Here is a 13,953-nt window from a genome sequence, read left to right on the forward strand (position 1 = left end):
TCTAAACTGTCTCAAACAGTATCCAGTTCACCTCTCTGAAGGTCAGATTTCAAATTACTCCTGAAGCTGAGCTCTCCCCCTCCCTGCATTACAATATTTCAAGCAGAGCACTCAAGAAGGGCGACAAAGAAACCTCATAAACTGGGTGCAAGGGCATATTGCATGATGTGTGCAAATAAAAACTTTTTATACCTCATAACATTGGGAATTTTGACCAGATTCACCATGGTTCATTTGGTCAAACTTACCTAATTGTAACAAAGAAAAATATGTATTTAATATGATTTGTTGATGCCTGAATATAAAGAATTTATCCATACCTAGTCCATGATATTTGAGAATATTGGGAAAAATAAAATGGCATAGTAAAAATAGTAATAGTAATAGTAATAGTAAAAAAAAATCTGTAATATTCTTAAAGGTGCCATATGCAAAAATTGAGGTAAAAATATCTATAACATGACCTACACGCATCAAAAGAATGAGAAGAAATAAGGGCGATGATGTCATTAAAAAAATGTCAAGTTATAGTGCTGCAGAGATATCAACCTTAATTAGCATTAACATTACTAGCCCCGGCCCGACAGGTGTCGTAATACCAGTTTCGGCCATGGGAGGCGGTATGCGGGCAACATAACCACCAGCCAACCTGCAATACACGAATAACTTGCACGTCTTGTGGGCGTGCCTGAACCTGATGTCAATCATGTGGAAAGTACAGCACAGTACTTCATTTCAGTTCAGGGAAGAGAGTTTTACAGGGAAACAACCGCGCTCGGAATCACAAATCAAATCCGATAAGAAAAGGAGCCGAACCAGAGTAAACATCGGCACTGCTTTTAATCGCTGGAGACAACTGATGGACCGGAAAGAAATGAGGTTCGACTCTGAACTTGCAACATTTCTTTTCGATTGGTAAGTTAGATGCTGTTAGTATTTCGCTAGAAGTTTGTTTTATATGTTTGTGTATTTGTTTTCGGGAAGTTATAACATAGAAATGTATCGAAGGCTGTTCGATAAACGTGCTAATGTTAGCGATGGCTAACCGTAGCTGTGTTTGATAATTAGCTAGCTATAACTTAAAGGGGGGGGGGGGTGAAATGCTCGTTTACACTCAATATCCTGTTCATCTTGAGTACCTATAGAGTAATACTGCATCCTTCATAACTCCAAAAAGTCTTTAGTTTTATTATATTCATAAGAGAAAGATAGTCTGTACCGATTTTTCCCGGAAAAACACGACAGGCTGGAGGCGTGACGTGTGGGCGGAGCTAAAGAATCACGAGCACCAGTAGGCTTTTGCATTGAGAGCGTTTGGAAGCTGTGTCTCATTATCGTGAGGACAAAACCAACCAAAACAAACCATGGCTAACAGTCAGATTCAGCGTATATTTATGATCCAGAATCAGATCCAGAGGCTGAAATTTAACAAGAGCAGCATCAGCAATGACATCTCTATGTGGTATGTACTGAAACTGTATATATTTGCTTAGTGGTTTTGGAAAATGACTAAGTTCCACTTTGTCGTCTTTTTTAAGCTGTACATGTGGAAAGTGCAGTTTGATGCCAACATCGCATGTTGTTTACTTGATGTGCTTACACGCCGATAGCTCAGTTAACAACACAGAGATATTTGAAGCAGTTTTACTCACCGCCTGCGGTTCCAACACACGATCGTGACCCTTTTTCGTTGGGACTGCATTATCCTTAAGAAATAAACGATGTGCAAATCCGGCGTCAAACTGGGCCTTGTTTGTAAAACAAGCATCTTTGAAATGCAGGGAACAAACACAAACACTTGCACAACTCCGTTGATCCTATGTAAAAATAAACTCCATCCACTGGTCCCTTAATGCTGTTTCTCTTTTGGTAATCTGTGCAGGGTTGTCTTGCCCTGGCAACCAAAAACACACTTCTTTTGTGACTTTTCGCGACGCTCTCGCTCTGATCAGTGACGTCTGTTGTGCTCTCAGTGCTCTGCTATACAGGAGCGCGCGCTCTTCCGGCAGAAGTGCGTCAGGACCCATATAAGGAAATTCCGCTCCATCTAACGTCACACAGAGCCATACTCGAAAAAAACTTTCCGAAACTTGTGACAAACCGGAAGTAGTATTATTGGAACAGAAATACTCCTTCAAACGTACAACTTAATTTTTGAAACTTTGTCCATGTTTAGCATGGGAATCCAACTCTTTAACAGTGTAAAAAACTCAGTATGCATGAAATAGCATTTCACCCCCCCTTTAACGTTACCCATTTTATTATATCATAACTAACCTGCTCTGTCTATTCTGTTGGTCTCCGTGTCCTGTTTGCTTCGTGGTTTTTCTGTGCGTGAAAAAATTGATGTGTGGCGTGAAAGCGTGTGAAAAGAGTCAATTGTGTGTGTCTCACGGTGAATGCTTGAGGGTTGCCACATTAGTTCCCAAGCAGAATAAAGGAAAGGTTGATTATTGCTGTTTAGCGTTTGTATTAATCTATGATGTGTCCCTGTTTGCGTACAAGGACATAAAAAATAAATTAAAAGTGATACATGGACCAAGGTGTCTGAGATTGTTCATTTTAAGTAAAGGATCCTAATATTTCGTCCACAACAATATTTAATGAGGTTAACTTATAACTCCTTGTGGTTAGTCTACACGAGATCAACAAGCTTGTTTGCTTTGCGGCAGCTTTAAATACAAAATAAGCATTCGATCTACGTTAGAGCATCTGAGCGCTCACAAATCTTTCTGCAGCGTCGTGAGCAGAGCGGTAAGAGCGATTTTTGACGCTCTAGACGTCGGCGGTGTGAACACACAGTTAGGCTTCGGCTATGGCTGTAGTGTTGTTGTGAAAGTAGGGGCGGAGCATAGAGACTATGCTGTTTCTCGTTTGTTACTCTAGAGTAGAGCAATTCACTTTATTGAGGCATATTGCCCCCATCTGGTATGGAATGTGGAGTATGACTTAATTTTTTTTTGCCAAACATTACGGATGGCACCTTTAACCTGGAAGATACAACATTTTCCATTTTTGATGATTATTTCATGGAATTATTGTAGGTGACCTGATCTCTAAGTAAATATATGCATAATCTTGTTGATCCTCTTCTCTTCCCACACATATGGCTGAAAATGTCTCTTCATCTCCAGGACATGGACATGGAGATCTGTCACAACAGAGAGCAAACACTATAAACACAAATGCCACAGTAAATATACACCATTTCTAAAATTGAACCCTTTCTAATAGTTTGGGTGTGATGAAGCATGTACATAGAGATAAAACAGGTCATCTTGGAAAATATTAACACTTCTCCTTAAATGCGTAGCCAGAAACAACACTGTCTTCAAAAGAGATTCCAAACAGTAGGAAAGATCCACATGACAAATCCACGTTTAGAACTCTTTCACCACACCAGAGTTCTCACCAGCTGGAAAACTCCCCTGAGATGCCACTAATGTGTGTTGTTGATAAAGTAAGGATCAAGAAGACTGTACTGAGGAGCAAACAGTCTTTCATAAATTTGCTCTCTTTCAAGTACTGTGTTGGAATCCCATCAATCCATGCATTCATCCTCATCATCTTCGTTCTCAATGTGCCACAGTGTTGGGGAACTCCACTACAAAGAGATTCTGCGGGTGTCTTGGAGGATCTCAGAGACTTAGTCACACAAATTCTCATTTCAAAACCATCCCACCAGCTGTGGGCCAACAGAATGTGAAGTAAACAGGATGACTACTGATGCACAAATATTTCAGAAGAATGGAAAAATGATAATAAAAATGTATTTGTTCTCTTAATGGATCTTTTTTTCTTTAATAATCATTAATTTAAAAAATATAATCATTTACTTTTCATTTTTTTACGTTATTGGTAACTTTTTACAATAAGATAACACTAAACCTAACAGTAACACTAGTAATGAGCTATATATTGTCTTTATTGTTTAGTAATCTTTGTTATATTTAGTGTATAACATTATTTAAAAAGTTTATAGTTCATGTTAGCTCAGGTCCATTGAATGATATTAACAGATACATTTTGATTTTAATTTTGCAATAGTAAATGCTGAAATTTACATAACAAATATAACTGTCATGATTCTGCCTTCATGTCCTGACTTTTCTCTAGTCTTGAGGCAGGATCATGACAGACCTGTGTTTTGTGTACTAGCACATGGCCTTGTCTTTGGGCCATGTGCTTGTGTTGTCTCGTTCCCTTGCCCCGCCCCCCTTGTTATCCTAGTCTTGTCGTGATTGTCCTATCTGTGTCACCTGTCGTGTCTTAATTGTTCCCCTATTTAGATCTCCTAGTGTGCTCTGTCTTGCGTCGGTTCATTGTGATTGTTCCACATTTGTGATTGTTCCACATTTGTGATTGTGCTGTACCTCTGAAGTCCTTGTATTACCATGAGTGTTTGTTTGTAGTTAGTGTTAAGAGTTTGTTTGTCATGTCAATCCTGTCCTGTTAAGTCGTTTAGTATCTGCCCTAGTCGTTGTTTTCCCCCTCGTGGGTTTTGTTTTTCCCTTTTTGTACTAAATAAATCCTGTGTGTTGTGATCCCTGTCTGCACTTGAGTTCCTGCCTTGCCAACCCTGACAAGAACCTCATTGTGAAGTGTTACCACTTTAGTGAATTTAAATTCAGAAGTTAAAAACATGCTCATAGTGTATTCAAGTCATCGCTTGTATGAATAGCATTTTAATATTTTTGTTAATACATACTTATATAGGACAAAAAATAGCTTCATTTTATTTAACATAATATCATTATGAAAAAGTACCATATTGTTACTTCATTGCTTCTTTTTTGTTTGATCAGGAAAGAAGCAATAGGGTTTTGGTTAATAATTTATTGAACTTTCTGCTTAGACTGGTAAAGGTTTCCTTGCAAAACACCTCTCTCTGTTGGCCACTGTGCTCAAAAAACAAGTCTGAACTTAGACATTTCATCCCTGTCCAGCAGATATGCAATGGGGCCCATCGTGTGCCGTGTATATTTGCCTTTTATTTTCTTTCTCCATGACACAGGTCCACAGATACACCACTGACCTCTTCCACTAATAAATTAACATATAAACATATCACCTTCACTGCCAGTCGGGTGCATCAATTGGTCTCCATGAGTCAATCTGAGAACAGAGGGGCTCTCATGGTGCCTGTGATGTCTTGTTTTGTACTGTTAGGCGGTGTTATTTTAGCCGGTGTTTGACTTTTGCGGCTGAGACTAGACCTTAGGCTCATTCAGAGCCACCCTCAACATATTAGATGACTGTTTGCTTCTTAGCTTTTGGAAATAACATGGCTGAGTGTTCCCACCTGAAGTGTTTTGCACAGAGAAGCATCTGATTCTACTTTGAGGAGGAAACTTTTGAATTTAGACTTCAAATAAACCTCTTTTGATTGAGAAGCATGGACGTGTGTTTGACTTACTAAATGAAGAGGTTCACCAGCACATAAAGCGGCATGATGATTTCGAAAGTGTACATCTTTTCAACCCACAGTTATATAACAGACAATTAGCTAGTGTTTTCACACAGCCACAGCTTTCAGAGGGTCCCTTACGAAAGGAAAATATATTTACCAATATATTTCTTAAAATATATTGTGATGTATTGTAATATATTATTTTCCCTTTTTATTTTCTAATATTTTATATATTTGAATACATTTAATAATATATTGATGATACATGTATTATATAATATATTGCAAAATATACAAATGATTATACAAATATTAATTCATATGTAAGCTGGGAATATTCAGCCAGAGTGTTTAGTACTGCAAGGATTTAAACCTTGTGAACAATGTCATTAATCTGTGTGAGGAGTGACAGCAAGTAATGTGTGAGCAAACACTCAGAGCATGACCTTTGACAAAATGGGTTGGAGTGCTTCCTTTTCGGGAACTCACACTAAAGTACAGAAATTGTTTTGAACTTAAAAGTGGCTTACAAGGCATAAATATTTGCATACTGAACAATGGCTGCAGTGCGGATAAGTGCTTTTAGTTACACATCACATTTCTCCGTGGGGTGAATACCTGTTCTAACCAAAAACAATAAATATAACTATAACAATATTTATTAGTGTCCACGTCAATGCAGATAATATTCTGTTTATTATAAGTGCACTACAGTTATGTCTGTTATATTCTGATACAGTTAGAACAATTGCTAAAACTTTATAGATATTTTTATAGTTATTAATGATGTGAATGTGCCTTTTCATTACAGGCACTCTGCACCATATATATATATATTTACTACTGAAAGAGAATGGAGGTTGATAGTAATATGGCTCTTAAGAAAACATAGTACAACACACAAATCATTCATGATACATTTATGATCCTTTTTTTTTTTTTTTTTTTTTGATGCTTGACAGACCAACATTCAGGTTTAGATCAACATGAGGGTGAATAAAAGTGGGGGAGACTAAACTATACGCTCATATACAAATGCCACTTATGTACTACAAACATGCACAGGAAACCATTGGGACTGCATGAGAAGGAAACCAGTGCTTTTATAGCGAACCCCAGTGCTTTCAAGTATATCCTATCAACACCACAAGAAGGAAAAGAATTTAGTGCAAGCAGCAAGAAGCAATAAAAAGCAGGAACAACAACAAAGCAATTCTTTGTACTCAGTGTACCTAACAGTACCCTCTCCACATGACGTGTCTTGATGCTGAAAGGGTGTTACTAAAGTGTTTGACATACAAAACCCTATAAAAAATAAAAACATCACCACCACAGTCAGCCTCAGAGCTGCTGAAAGGTCCCCAGTCCAATCAGATCAACTGCTGCATAAACACCTCATTGAGCTGCCGGGTGAGAGTGACTGACACGCAACAGGAAGGAACTCTGTGTGAAAGCATGCACTGCTCATAAACATCATCTCTAATCAATAGAAAAAAATGTTTTTATTTCTATGCATTAGTAAGATTCCCATAATAGAAGTCCCATAATCATGGCAGGACATAGTGATATAGTGAAAAGGCCAATGGCAGATGATTATGTAAGTGTTCTCTGTACAGAGAGAGGTCAGGAAAAGCGTGCTGACTGTTCTGAAGTTCGATGATTATGAAAAGCAATCATGCACAACTAACTACTGTACAATTTCTTAATCGGTTTGGCTTTAACAACATGTTCCTAATGTCACGTTCCTACAGTTAATAGATTGAGACGACACTGAATAATCTGGGATTAACTCAATTTAAACCTGGAAATAGTGGTCTCAGAGTTTTGTATCATGTGAATCGATGAAGACTATACATATCAAGACAGTTCACTTGGATTATCATTAATGGGAGAAACTGCAACTTGCAATATTGCAGAATAAGCCTTGTCTAAGTAAAAGAGTCTAAATAAAAAAAGTCTCAGTCTCCAGTTACTTAAGTCATCACATCATTGTCATAATTTCCTGGTGTGTCAGATTCTTAATTGCAGCCAGTTCTTGCTAAGGGAGTAATGCAACAGGGTGTCCTCCCTGCTCCTCAAGATCTCCAAAACTATCAAGGACAACCTCCAACAGTGAGGTCTATGGAAAGATCATATCATAATTTAAAGCTTACTACATATTTATTTAGTTTCTAATTTCATATATAACTCAAAGGGCTTGTAAACATTTGCTCAGTCTCATAAATCCTTTTTATGATGTATTTTGTAGTTTTGGTTTATGGTGCTTCTTAGTGCCCGCTTTTCAGGACTTTAACTTCTAGCTTTTAGTAGCCAACATTTTCCATTAATACAATGTTTGGATGTCCCGCTTGGCATGTGGTCATTGCTTTCATCAGCCAGACGGGCCAGGGTGACTGGCAACTCCTTTACTCTGGCACTCTGTAGGAGTCTGAGACTGTTCAAACCTGCAGCCAGGCACAAGGGGAGATTTGTTCCCTTTCACTTACTGACCTGAGATCATGGAGCTCGCATAGATTGCAAGGGAGAGGGAAATCAAAGACACGATTCTGCCACCTTCGCAAATTGTTGCACCGTTGAATGTTTGGGTCAGACGTCACTGCTGAGAAAAACTTTTGCCGCCAGTAAAGCTAAGCTCCTGACAAATCCTCTTAAGAAATCTGTAGCTGCTTTTTTTTTTTTTACCTTTTTTTTAAATATATATTTGTACTGGAAAACAAGACAAAACCACAAAGTAAAACCTCTTTTACATTGTAGTTTGATATGTAGCATGACTTATCATATTGTCCTATAAGTCCATCTTAAGAATTGTATTAAGGACTCTACAATTCATGCAAGGGGCGTGCAGGAAGATGGGGAACTGGAGACAACATCTGTATACTTATACACCCCTAGCATCATGCATCCATCCATCTTTCCATATTTTTATTCCAGTGCACACAGTAATAAAGCAAATTAGACTGTCAGCTTGAATCCATTGACTACTGCAGATGTCAACAGGGATCTGCTTGTCTTGCCCACGTAGCAGCTGAGGTATACACAACCTGACACAGAGACTTGTCTGAACACCTGGAGAAAAGAGAAGAGAGGGAGTCAATCTAGGCTCAGCCTCAGACTTCATGCCAGCAGACCGTTGACTGAACATCAGATGCATACAACACACAAAAGTGAAAACACTTCAAGTGTTTCGAAGTCATCATCTTATTGGCTGAATTATACAGGATTTCTGGGAGAATTGTGTCATGTTCTTTAACTTGGAAACAAATATGTCAAACCCCCTCAAGAAAGAAGAAAACCATCTTGTTTACAACTGTGACCATGAGCGCTTATCAGGATCAACTAAACACTGAATTTTAAAAACTTTGTGAAATATTTAAAATCTGCGGCATAGAATCTTTAAACTATGTCAGAGAGTTTTACACAATGGTCTGTTATTGTGGCGACATTTCCACGCCCCGAAACATGACGCTGAATGAAACGAACTGTAATTGGTGGTTTGACCAATGCCTTGACCAATGGAAGCTGTCATGGATTCCAGACCTTCAGCCTTCAGTCTGAAGGTCTGGCTATGTGAGACTAGAGTCAATCTAACATAAGGTCTATGGCAAAGTCACAGATTAAAGAAGCACCCACAGGCCTTAATTGGGAGTAAAACTGGAAGTATATGTCATATGTCAAGTGGGTCCAAGAACAAGATCAGGTGTTGGAATTAATTTGTTTGGGACTGTCAAGCTTTGCTGGAATGCAGTGTTTGTGTGTTAAACTTCAGCCTGGGGTTTCATGTCTCTTTAGATGTTTCTTCAAATAACAAAACATCTATGTTGGCAGGAATAATTATTTGAGAATTAATTACTCTGTAACACAATTCAAAGGCTGAAAATGTAAAAACAAGGCTGAAACACATGGGGTGGCGGGGGGGGGGGTGGGGGGGTGGGGGGGGGGTTGCAATGTCGTACACTATCTAAGGTGTTGGAAGAGATTTAAAAACCCTGGCAACTCCTCAAAAAAGACATATCTGAAACAGTTTTTGCATGTTAGGTTTAGATCCATTTGTTGTAAACTCTTCAGGCTCTAGTAGGTTTGCAGTCTGGAAAGATTTTAGTTATACACATAAATCCTTTCCTGGCAGTACATTTTGGCAGGACAACCAATCGAAACAGTCATACCTACCAAAGGAGGTATCGTTTGCAGACAATGTCCGGGGTTTTCCTTGGCCGTTTCATAAAGGATTATATGAGGATATCAGCCCACAGTCCCTGAGCAGCATGTACCTGTACACAAATTTCAATCTTAGGGTCATTTTAATTCCTGGAATGTTTTCTCCCTTCTGGCCCATGAGGCAAGATTACTGCAGCCCTAACATGATGCCCTTTGTTCCCCCAGGAGAACCCATGAGCTTTTGAAGAAAGACTTTAAAAAGTGGAGAAACTTTCCACACTTGTTGTCTACAATTAGATAAAAAGAGTTATCTTGTCTATTGGTCCTTAACACGCGAAGTGGAGAAACTCGTTGTCTCTCAGGATTGTCGGATCAGTACTATGGAAACAATCCGGCTGCAGCGTTGCTGTCACTTAAGAATATACAAATATTAAATATTGAGGCTGAAACCCAAATACCAATCTAAAAACAAACCACTTTGACCAATTTCTCATGTCATTCAACAGAATAATCTTAACCACAGCCCTGTCTAAAATCTTTTAACTCTAGTCTGTGATTTTGTGTGAGCTAGGCATTAAAGGAACAGGTCAAACGAAATGGAAATTCTGTTATGCCATTATGTCTGCATATTTATTCAGTGTAACAGAATTTTAGAACATTTTATATATTTTTCAAAATATATAATATACATATCTTTTAGAAAGACACACACAAAAAAATGCGGTAGGTCTTACAGTTGCTGCATGAGTTTGGTTCACTGAAAAAATCATCTGAAATGAGTCATTTGTTCTGTAATCTGATTACAAGGGTCATGCTTTATGTTTCTGATCAACTTTAAATAAATAAACAAATAAAATAATCATTAGAGTGATTTGTTCAGGAATCACACTACATTGGTTTCACTGGACATTGTGTTTGATTCACTAAAACAACCTAATTCAAACTATCATTCACAACTTGAACTACACTGATCACACTGTATGTTTTTGATTCACTAAAATGTATAGCTTAACACTCATTTGCCCTCAGGTGAGTGTCTACTACAGCAGCTCACAAATCAGGTAACCAATTGGACCTTATCTACACACACTACTGCTCCACTGATAACACTTCCATTACTCCATTGCACACCTCACCTTAGACCACTTCCTCATCACTTTTAACCTCGAACTGACTCCTGACACAACACGCACTCCTCTGCAGGTCACCTTTCAACATAACCTGTTCACTCTCTCCCTCTCCCTTATCCTCTATGGTTTCATCCTCACTTCCTCCACTCTCTCAGTTTTCAGCACTGGACACTAATACTGCTACTGACATTCTTTGCTCCACTCTAAAATCTTGCTTAGATAAACCTCTGCCCCCTGGTGTCCGATGTTCTCCATGAACATAATTTGTAAACTGTTGCTCTCTTATGAGGGGCCGTACAAGCCATAAGTCATTCTGGCACTCTCACACACATACATTCTCCATTCACATACATATATTCTTGCTTTCACACACATACATTCTCCATTCACATACATATATTCTTGCTTTCACACACATACATTCTCCATTCACATACATATATTCTTGCTTTCACACACATACATTCTCCATTCACATACATATATTCTTGCTTTCACACACATACATTCTCCATTCACATACATATATTCTTGCTTTCACACACATACATTCTCCATTCACATACATATATTCTTGCTTTCACACACATACATTCTCCATTCACATACATATATTCTTGCTTTCACACACATACATTCTCCATTCACATAGAATTATGGCTTGTATGGCCCCTCATACTCTGTTGTTGGTCTGATCGCTTCTATTATTCTCCTCATTTGTAAGTTGCTTTGGATAAAAGTATCTGCTAAATGATTAAATGTAAATGTAATGAAATGACTATAAAATATATGAAAATGGACCTGGAGAGATCTCTGCTTTCATGTTCTTATAAAAATAAATAAATAAATTGATTAATTAATTAAACAACAGACTTTTAACAAGAGCTCTGGATCTTCATAGTGGCAGACTGTAGATATTGTGCCAGGGGCCAATACATTGTTAGATGATATCAATATCAACCACCTAAACCTCTAGAGGAAGCTTGGGCCACATCTGGTCATTCTTATGATGCTTAAAGTCTAGTAAGAAATTCAAAAATGCAATAAAATTGACTGAGGTTGTCCTTTTCAAAACAGAGGAATTAGCATGTCATTTTTCTTGGCATGTGCAATGCAATATTTCAATGAATGAAAACAAACTTATTCCAGGAAAGAATACTCTGTCCATAAAATGATTTTCTTATTGAAAATGTTTACATGACACTTGTGGCTACTTCTGTGATTATGAGATGGATTTTGGTCCATTTGATGTTTCCCAGAGCATTCTTGATCCATTCTTGATCACCATCTACATGGAGAATCTTTTTTTAAACTCCTCCTGTTTGAGAGGTCAGGGCTCCATCGGTTTCTGTGGCACTGTATCTTGAGAGTCTACTCTATTTTAAACTGAAATGTGTATTTTTCCCAAATAGTTCTGTGCAAATGTACACAAATAACATTGCAAATGTAACCTTTTGCACTTTCGCATTTCCATTTGAAACATACTTTTGCCATACCACTCTTACTTGTGCTCTGACATGTTGTGTTCACAGTGTGTATGTGTGCTCTCCATCATTCGGCTGAACTCAGTAGCTCTCTGCATAAAGGTATCTTTGTGAAAGCCTAAGGTCTAAAGTCATGCAGTTGCAGCTGAGCTACTTTCCTCGGCTGGCCTGATTTTCAGACACTTTAACATCACAGACAGCCCCAGTTTATGCAAACACGTCAATCAAAATACTCCTGCCTCTATGGATAAACAGACTACTCAAAAAAGTTATGTTATCTCTTCCCAAAGGCACTGTGAAGTATTAGGGGCTGTGCAATATTGAAGAAAAATTGCGATATCGGAAAACCTTGTTTAAATTAATGCAATACGATATTGCTTTAAGTGTGTGAAATCCATTTAAATTAATATTTTAAATATTTAAAAGCTAAAAGTTATGTACTAAATTTACTAAAACTAAAACACTGCAAAGTCTTCACAAGAATTGATATACAAGCTAAAGCTTGTGAAGAATAGTCCAGTGAAGAATAGTGAGTGATTTTCTCTTCTTCAGCTGCAGAGGTTTACTGTATTACACTGCTGGAATCCTATAGCTCCAAATCCTATTTGTTTCCCAATGTTTATGTTCTCTTAAGACTGAGCAATTCATCGAAATTAAACTGCAAAGGCTGCCATTTCCACATGCGCAGCTTGTCAATGAAGCATGGTTCTGTGATCTGTTGCATGTGTTATTATGTGTAAGAAACCACATCATCTCACAAAAGGGTTTATTTCACTGCGAGGCTAGTGATGATGGCTCATGGAGACATGCATTGCTCATACTGCACAGGATGCTGCTTGAGGTGATGAAAGAGATCCACTCTTTATAGCTATATTCTTCTTTCTCACTTTACAAATTAAATAATGGTATTTTCATTGGTATCTGTTCTCTGAAAACCAAACCACCACCATATAACAGATTGGGCATATTCAAGTGAGAATGAAACCATATAGAATAGGCGAGAGGGAGAGAGTGAGTGTAGGTTACGCCAAAAGGTGACCTGCAGAGGAGTGCGTTTTGTGTCCGGAGTCAGTTTGAGGTTAAAAGGGATGAGGAAGTGGTCTAAGGTGAGGTGTGCAATGGAGTAACTAAAGTGTTATCAGTGGAGCAGACTAGTGTGTGTAGATAAGGTCCAATTGGTTACCTGATTTGTGAGTAGCTGTAGTAGACACTAGCTGAAGTCAAATGAGTCACGCAAATTGAGGCAGCCTGGGTGGATGTTTAAGTCACACAAGGGCTAACCAATTATGTACTCGCCTGATACTTCATTATTGAATTCAGCAGGCCACGCCTTACTATTTAGCAAACCGGAACTGAAAAGCCACATGATACGAATGGGAATAAACAATACTTCAGCACACATTTACCACGGTAAACACAGTAAGCAAAACAATGTTTCCTAGCAATGACAACAGCGCTAAAATCTAATGAGAAAAGAAACAAAACTTGTATAAGCTGCTGTCCTTTTCTGTTGCTCGATTACTTCTTCTAACAAGTACTTGCAGACAGGGTAACTTAAATAAGTCATTTACCTGGCTTAGGCCATACCTTACTACGTAGCAAACTGATAATCAAAAAGCCACATGATACGCACAAGAACAAACGCACATTCAGCAAGCGTTTACCATGGTAAACACAGTAATAAAAACCATGTTCCTAGCAACAACAACCGCACTCAAAATTGATGTACACTTACAAGCTACTGTCCTCTTCTTCTGCTCTGCTGCAGTTGCAC

This window comes from Carassius auratus, chromosome 45 (assembly GCF_003368295.1).
Source record: "Carassius auratus strain Wakin chromosome 45, ASM336829v1, whole genome shotgun sequence".
NCBI lineage: Eukaryota > Metazoa > Chordata > Actinopteri > Cypriniformes > Cyprinidae > Carassius > Carassius auratus.